Consider the following 6801-nt stretch of genomic DNA (forward strand, 5'->3'; position numbering starts at 1 on the left):
CCGGGAGACAAATCAGCAGTTTTATTTTTCAAAGTCTGGTTTTCATAAACCTGGAATCTTTTCTCTATTTTTTTCCACTGAAATTTCCTTGGCCTTTTGCCTTTCTCCCGAACCTTGGCCTGGAGGTTACACTTGGAGTGCCCCCTGCTGGGCACCATCCTCCTCGCCGAGTGGGCTCTTGCAGGAATGAATCATCAAACAGGGAAACCAAGTCTGAGGATGGCTGAGAGGGGGTGATACTGGCACACGTGTGCTCATCTAAGTGTGCACCAATGTGTCCTACAAGTAGGTGGACATGTGCGTGTTTATTAAAACTAAAAGAAGAAATAATTCTCAGAATTCTGACTAAAAGTCCTCTACCCCACCTAGGGGCCCTGAGTTTGGGGACATCACCTAACTCAACCTGTTCTTCAATGCCCATCACAGGTAATAGGTGAGGAGATGGAGGCACAGAGAGACATTGGGGGGTGGTTGTTTCTGGGTACCTGCCCACTGTTAATTATACCTGCAAAACTCTGTCATTTTAGCCTACTTCCCCAGTGGCCTTTTGAGGTAGGTAGTTTTGTTTTCACTCTAAAGATTAAGGTGAAAAGATCTTGAGATGGGAAAGGGAAGGGAGAAGTCCTGGGATTTGAACCCAACCCCACTGCTGTCTTTTCTTGTCTCTTGGGTTTCCCCTTTGGCTCCACATCTGAATTCTGTGGGGCTCAGCATGGGGTCTGAAGTGAAACACACTACAGTGCTCATCTCAGAAATGAAAGTCCCTTGACTGTGACTCTGTAGAGGGTGGTGGTCCCAGGCCTGATGGGGATCCCCGCATCAGCCCTTGGAGCCTGGGCTTCAGGAAGGAGTCAGGTCTTGGAACCAGCATTGGTATTAATGTCCCTTACAGAGAAGTGGCATCAGGCCTAGATGTCCTTATAGATATTCAGTTCTACTTTGCAGTTGTCCTGAAAAGAAGGCAGATCCTGGAAGGTTATGGGTTTGTTTTTCATTTTAATGGGTCCTAGTTAATGATTCAAGGACATGCAGAACACGCTCCAGTGCGGACGACTGCCCTCCCTGGTCCCCTGCCACTGTCCTGTTCAGTAGTCTCCAACCGCCAACTTCTCACCTCTGGCAGGAAGGAACCTAAGACTTTTCTGTTTGCTTTTGGTTCCACCTGGCTTTCTCTTCACTTGTCTCATTTACACAAACACAAAAGACTCTGTCCCCATTGCTTCGGATGATTGCTGGCTGGAATGACTTCATTTGAGCACATTTAAATCCCGGACACTATTTTTAGTTGACTGACTAATTGTTTTTCTGCATGCATGTTTAGGTCAGAGGTCCACTTCCCGAATTGCTCTGCAGCAGCCCTCTGCCTTGTGTTTCGAGACTAGCCTGGGGCTTGAAGATTAGGCTAGGCTAGCTAGCCAGTGAGCTAGGAATGCATTTTCCTATTTGCCTTCCTAGAGCTGGGGTTCCAAACACATTCTGCCATGCCCATGGATGCTGGAGATTACACTCAGTTCCTCATGCTTATATGTTAAACATTTTACTAACTCAGCCATTTCCCCAGCCCAATCCTGGTCATGCTTTAAAACCTCACTCAGAGGTCACCCCTACAGAGCCTTCTCTCCAGACTCTGGCAAGAATTACCCTGTTTTGCACTGCTCTCACAGGCCCTGTAGTAGGTGGAATAGTCTGAGAAACTATTGGGTTCACCTCTGATTTCACCATATAGGTATGCACCTGTGTGTGTGTGTGTGTGTGTGTGTGTGTGTGTGTGTGTGTGTGTGTATGTGTGTTAAAATGGAAAGGCTGGGAGGTGAGCATCTGTTTAGACAAGACAGAGGGGAAATGGCTTTTGAGCCCAAGGCCCCTCTGTTCTTATGTAGAAGATGATGGCTGTATACAAAATAGATGTGAAGTCCTTTTAGGTCTAGCTGATGCCCTGGGGAGGGGACAAATCACAGAATTAGGAGGGGGTCAAGTAACAGGTCCTGTTAGATTCTGAGGGCTCCAGAAGTAAGAAATGCAATTTAGGGCAGTGCTTAAGTGAGGACAAGAAGTTATAGAGATTGGTATAAGGGGATGTTTGAAAACCCCATGGACAAGCCCACGCAACCAGACCAAAGCCCTCAGGAGTCATCTTACAAACCTTTGGTTAAGTAAGAGGTCCGAGCTTGCACCTACCTCTCCTTCCTACCCATCACTCCAGCTCCAGTCAGGGCAGCAGAAGAACTTGAATACACTCAGTGCTACTGGAGCTCAGGTAGAAGAGGCCGAGGTATTAAATTGCATGTCACATAGTAAAATTTATCACCATAATTAACAACAAAGAAGCCAGTTAGAAATGGAGAAGAGTGGCCTTGAAGACAAAAGTAGCCACTGTAATCTAAGCTCCAGCTACAGGAATCCACCTGTGCAAAGATGGTGTTTTAAATCAAGTTTGGAATCTTCCTTTTGTATGGATCTAAATACTGAATGTTATCTGTTGGCATATATAACCATAGAACTTCCTACTTCCTAAGGCTGATCAAAATAGTCACAAGATGTTCAAGGCTTCAGTAAAAGGTAGAAACGGGGCTCTCTCTTCCCTCTGAATGTGCTCTTACAGGCAGTAAGGGACAATGTAGATTCATGAGTATATGCAATGAATTTATTTGCTTGATGTAAGGGTTATGTTTTATATCGTGAAATGAATCTTCTAGTTGTGGGTGTTTGCTTCTATCCTATCTCAAAGCTAAGAGCATGTGCTTGCCTCAGTCTAAGCTACTTAGCCATCAGCACAAAACTCAGCTGGGCGTCAGGCTTCCAGCTCTCTTCTTCTGGGGACCCTGGTGTCTTCAGGTTGAGGGTTCCACATCCACTTGCTTGTGTTGAAAGTTCTATGCCAACCAACTCCTGACCTCATGTTCTGTGACGTGTCACAGACTAGAATTCATATTTGCCCTACTCTAGATCCTGTGCTTAAGACAGAGAGGGCAGGGCAGAGGATTACAGGGGATGACAAACTACAGGGGCAGGACAAACAGCTTAAAGGAAAGTAATGTTGGCCTTGGGTAACAGGTGGAAACAGCTAAGAGTTTTCACAAAGGGGTGGCAGAATCCTGGAGTGGATGGGCATGAGTGGTGTAATAGTTTATGCCATTTCAACTTGACACTACTAGAGTCACTTGTGAAGAGGGAACCTCAATTGCCTTCATCAGATTGGCCTGTGGGCATGTCTGTAGGGTATTTTCTTTATTAATGATTAATGTAGGAGGGTCCAGTCCACTGTGGGTGGTGCCAGCCCTATGCAGGTAGTCCTGGACTGTATAAGAAAGCAGGCTGAGCAAGCCATGGGGAGCAAGCCAGTAAACTTTTCTTCCCTTCAGGTTGCTTTTTGGTCATGGTGTTTAATCACAGCAATAGAAAGCGAACTAGGACAGGTGGCCAATAGTCCAGCCATGCAAGTACTCACAGGGCCTCTGCTGGACCCTGGCTAGCCAAATGTTTGGGAAGCTGTCACCAGGATGGATAATTCAAGTGCCTACAATAGGGCTTGCAAATCATCTTCCCTCCCCAGGCCTCTTTCACCATCTATAAAACAGTGATGTTGAAGAAGGGAATCCCTGTGGACTTTCCTCAGATGTGCAGGGAAGAGCTGAACCACAGCCTCCTGTGATGCTCTCTGGGTACACAGCCCTGGGTCACATGAGAGAACTACACATCTCAGGCCCCTCAACTCCTTACCAAGGTAGTGACTCCTCCCTTCTCACCAATGTGTGAATGTTCTGCACATGCTGGGTAGGCATGCTGATTAGATGGCAATTGATAGGAGCTAACATTTTACTCACTCTTCTCTACAAGGTGAGGGGGCTTAAGACCTTTAGGGGTGGATGAGAGATGGCTGTAGAGGTAGCCTTAATTATGATACTGTCTGTTTGCCTCCATCTATCTTGGGTGGGGCATTACCTTAAAACTCCTCACTCTTCAGCACAAACAGGTCTGTGGCACCAGCTGTCCATGGTGACCTATGCCTGGCTCAGTCAGTGTTCCTTGGCTCTTCCTACCCATTTCTTTTTTGTTGAACATGGTCCCTCACCTTCCTGGTAACCCTTCTTGGTACTATTTGCTCAGGGCCTCAAGCCTCGGAGGCTCCTCAGAAGGCCCTCATCCTCTGCACTGCCTTAATCTAGGTGAGCATCTCTGTAGTTACTGTGCATGTCCACATGGTATGTGCAGTCTAGGTGAACATCTCTGTAGTCACTGTGCATGTCCACATTGTATGTGCAGTCTAGGTGAGCATCTCTGTAGTCACTGTGCGTGTCCACATGGTATGTGCAGTCTAGGTGAGCATCTCTGTAGTCACTGTGCGTGTCCACATGGTATGTGCAGTCTAGGTGAGCATCTCTGTAGTCACTGTGCGTGTCCACATGGTATGTGCAGTCTAGGTGAGCATCTCTGTAGTCACTGTGTGTGTCCACATTGTATGTGCAGTCTAGGTGAGCATCTCTGTAGTCACTGTGTGTGTCCACATTGTATGTGCAGTCTCTCCCTGTTATGCCATTCTGCTGAACTGTGGCTGCCAAGAAACGCTTAATTTCATCCACTGAGTCCTTAGTATCTATTGCTTCTGGAAGCTGTTCTACTTTCATTTCTGTTTCTTTGATACAACACCCCAAGAATGAGTAACTTAGGAGAAGAAGGGGCTTATTTAGCTGACAGTTCCAGGTTGCAGCTCATAATTGCAAGGAAGTCAAGGCAGAGAGTTAAAGTGTCAGATGCACAGCCAAGAGCAGAGGCACACGGATGTGTTCATGCTGCCTACTCAGCTGGTTTTAATCACTCTTACACAGTTCTGGGACTCTGCCTAGGGAATGGTGCCACCCATGAAGGGCTAGATCTTTCTATGTCAATGAACAATCAAGACAACTCCCCACAGACACGCCCACAGGCCATGTGATCTAGATAATTGCTCAATTGAGCTGTCTTCCCAGGAGATTCTAGATTGTGTCAAGTTGACAGTTTAACTAACACAATAGCTCAGGGTTTTCATGGTCCATGCTGCATCTTTAGTGTATGGCACTATGTAGAGGTAAAAGTTGCAGTCTAGTCAGGCCCCACAGAATAAGAACCAACAATACTCCTTAAGCTTCAATGTCCCTATAATGTTCCTGGAGACTTGTTAAAATATAGGTTTACAGTGACTATGGTGGGGTCTGAGACTCTACTCTTAACAAGCTCCTATATGACATGGATGGTGCCAGACAGGGGATGTGTTTTTGAGGGGCACTGAGCCAAGGACACAGCTGCATTAACTAAGAAGTACTAACCGGGAAACCAGTGGTGTGGAAGATTATTTTTAAAATAGTGGCATTTCTCCTATTATCATTTTTGTGTGTGTCTGTGTGTAGTATACATGCATGTATACTATGGATATATACGCACATGTGTGTATCTGATTGTGGAGGCCTAAAGTTGATGCTGGGTGTCTTCCTCAGTAACTTTCCATTTTATTTATTGAGGTAGGGTCTCTCAATTGAAATCAAAGTTCAAGTCCTAGCAATTCTAGCTAGCCAGCTTTCCCTGGAAAATGCTTGTCTCTGCCTTCCAAGTGCTAGGAGTACAGGTGGCCCACATGTCTGCCTGGTTTTTATGTGATTTGGGGGAGATCTGAACTCAGGTCCTCATGCTTGTGTGGCAAATGTTTTATCCACTGAGGTATCTGTGTGGTTTGAATGAAGATGCTTCCTACCCCAGGTCCACAGGGAGTGGTACCATTAGGAAGTGTGGCTTTGTTGGATTGGTGTGGCCTCATTGAAGGAAGTGTGTCACTGGGGGGTTGGCTTTGAGGTTTCAAATGCTCAAGTTAAGTCCAGTGTCACTCTCTTCCTGCTACCTGCCAATCCAGATGTAGAACTCTCAGCTACTTCTCCAGCACCGTGTCTGCCTGTGCACTGCCATGATGATAATAGACTAAATCTCTGAACTGTAAGCCAGCCTGTGATCCAGATCTTGAGGTGGGAAGGCAAACCTTTAATCTGGGCCACACCTTCTGCTGGAAGCCTATATAAGGGCAATGCAAGATGGAAGGGATTGTTCATTCTTCATTTGCTTGCCTTTGCCTCATCAGCCTGTCCATTTCTTCACTGGCATTAGAGCCTTCATCCTTGGGATTCCAGTATCTACAGAAGACTAGCTGAGACACCCAACCTTATGGGGCTGAGCAACTCTAGATTCTTGGACTTTCCATTCACAGCTAGTAATTGTGGGACTGCAGCTTTTAAGTAATTCCAACAAATTCCCCCTATATATTCATTTTGTAAGTTCTGTGACTCTAGAGAACCCGACTAATATACAGCCCCAATTAAACGTTTTTCCTTTATAAGGTTTGCAGTGGTCATGATGTCTCCTCACAGCAATAGAACCCTAAGAAACTGTATCTCTAGCCCTGTACACCTTTAAAAGCACAGTATAGTCTCCGTAATATCTCAGCAGAAAGGTGCTGTGGTGGTTTGGATGTGAAGTCCCCACAGGCTCACCTGTCTGGGTGCTTGTGATTCCCAGGCAGTGTTGTGTGGGCAGGTGTGGGGTCTTTAAGGAGTGGAGACCTACAGGAAGAAATGCATCACTTGGGTAGGCCATGAGGGTTTGTAGCTCAACCCCACTTCCTGTTCTCTCTCTGCTTCCTGACTGCCCACACAGTGTGACCAGCCCACAGTGCTGCCATGCTTCCCCACTGTGAAGACTGTGTCTCTTGGGAACTGTGAGCCAGAGCCCACCCTTCTCCCTAAGTCACTTTGGTCAGCTATTTTGCAGTAGCAACATGCA

The sequence above is a fragment of the Cricetulus griseus genome, chromosome 6 (genome assembly GCF_003668045.3).
Source record: "Cricetulus griseus strain 17A/GY chromosome 6, alternate assembly CriGri-PICRH-1.0, whole genome shotgun sequence".
Lineage (NCBI taxonomy): Eukaryota > Metazoa > Chordata > Mammalia > Rodentia > Cricetidae > Cricetulus > Cricetulus griseus.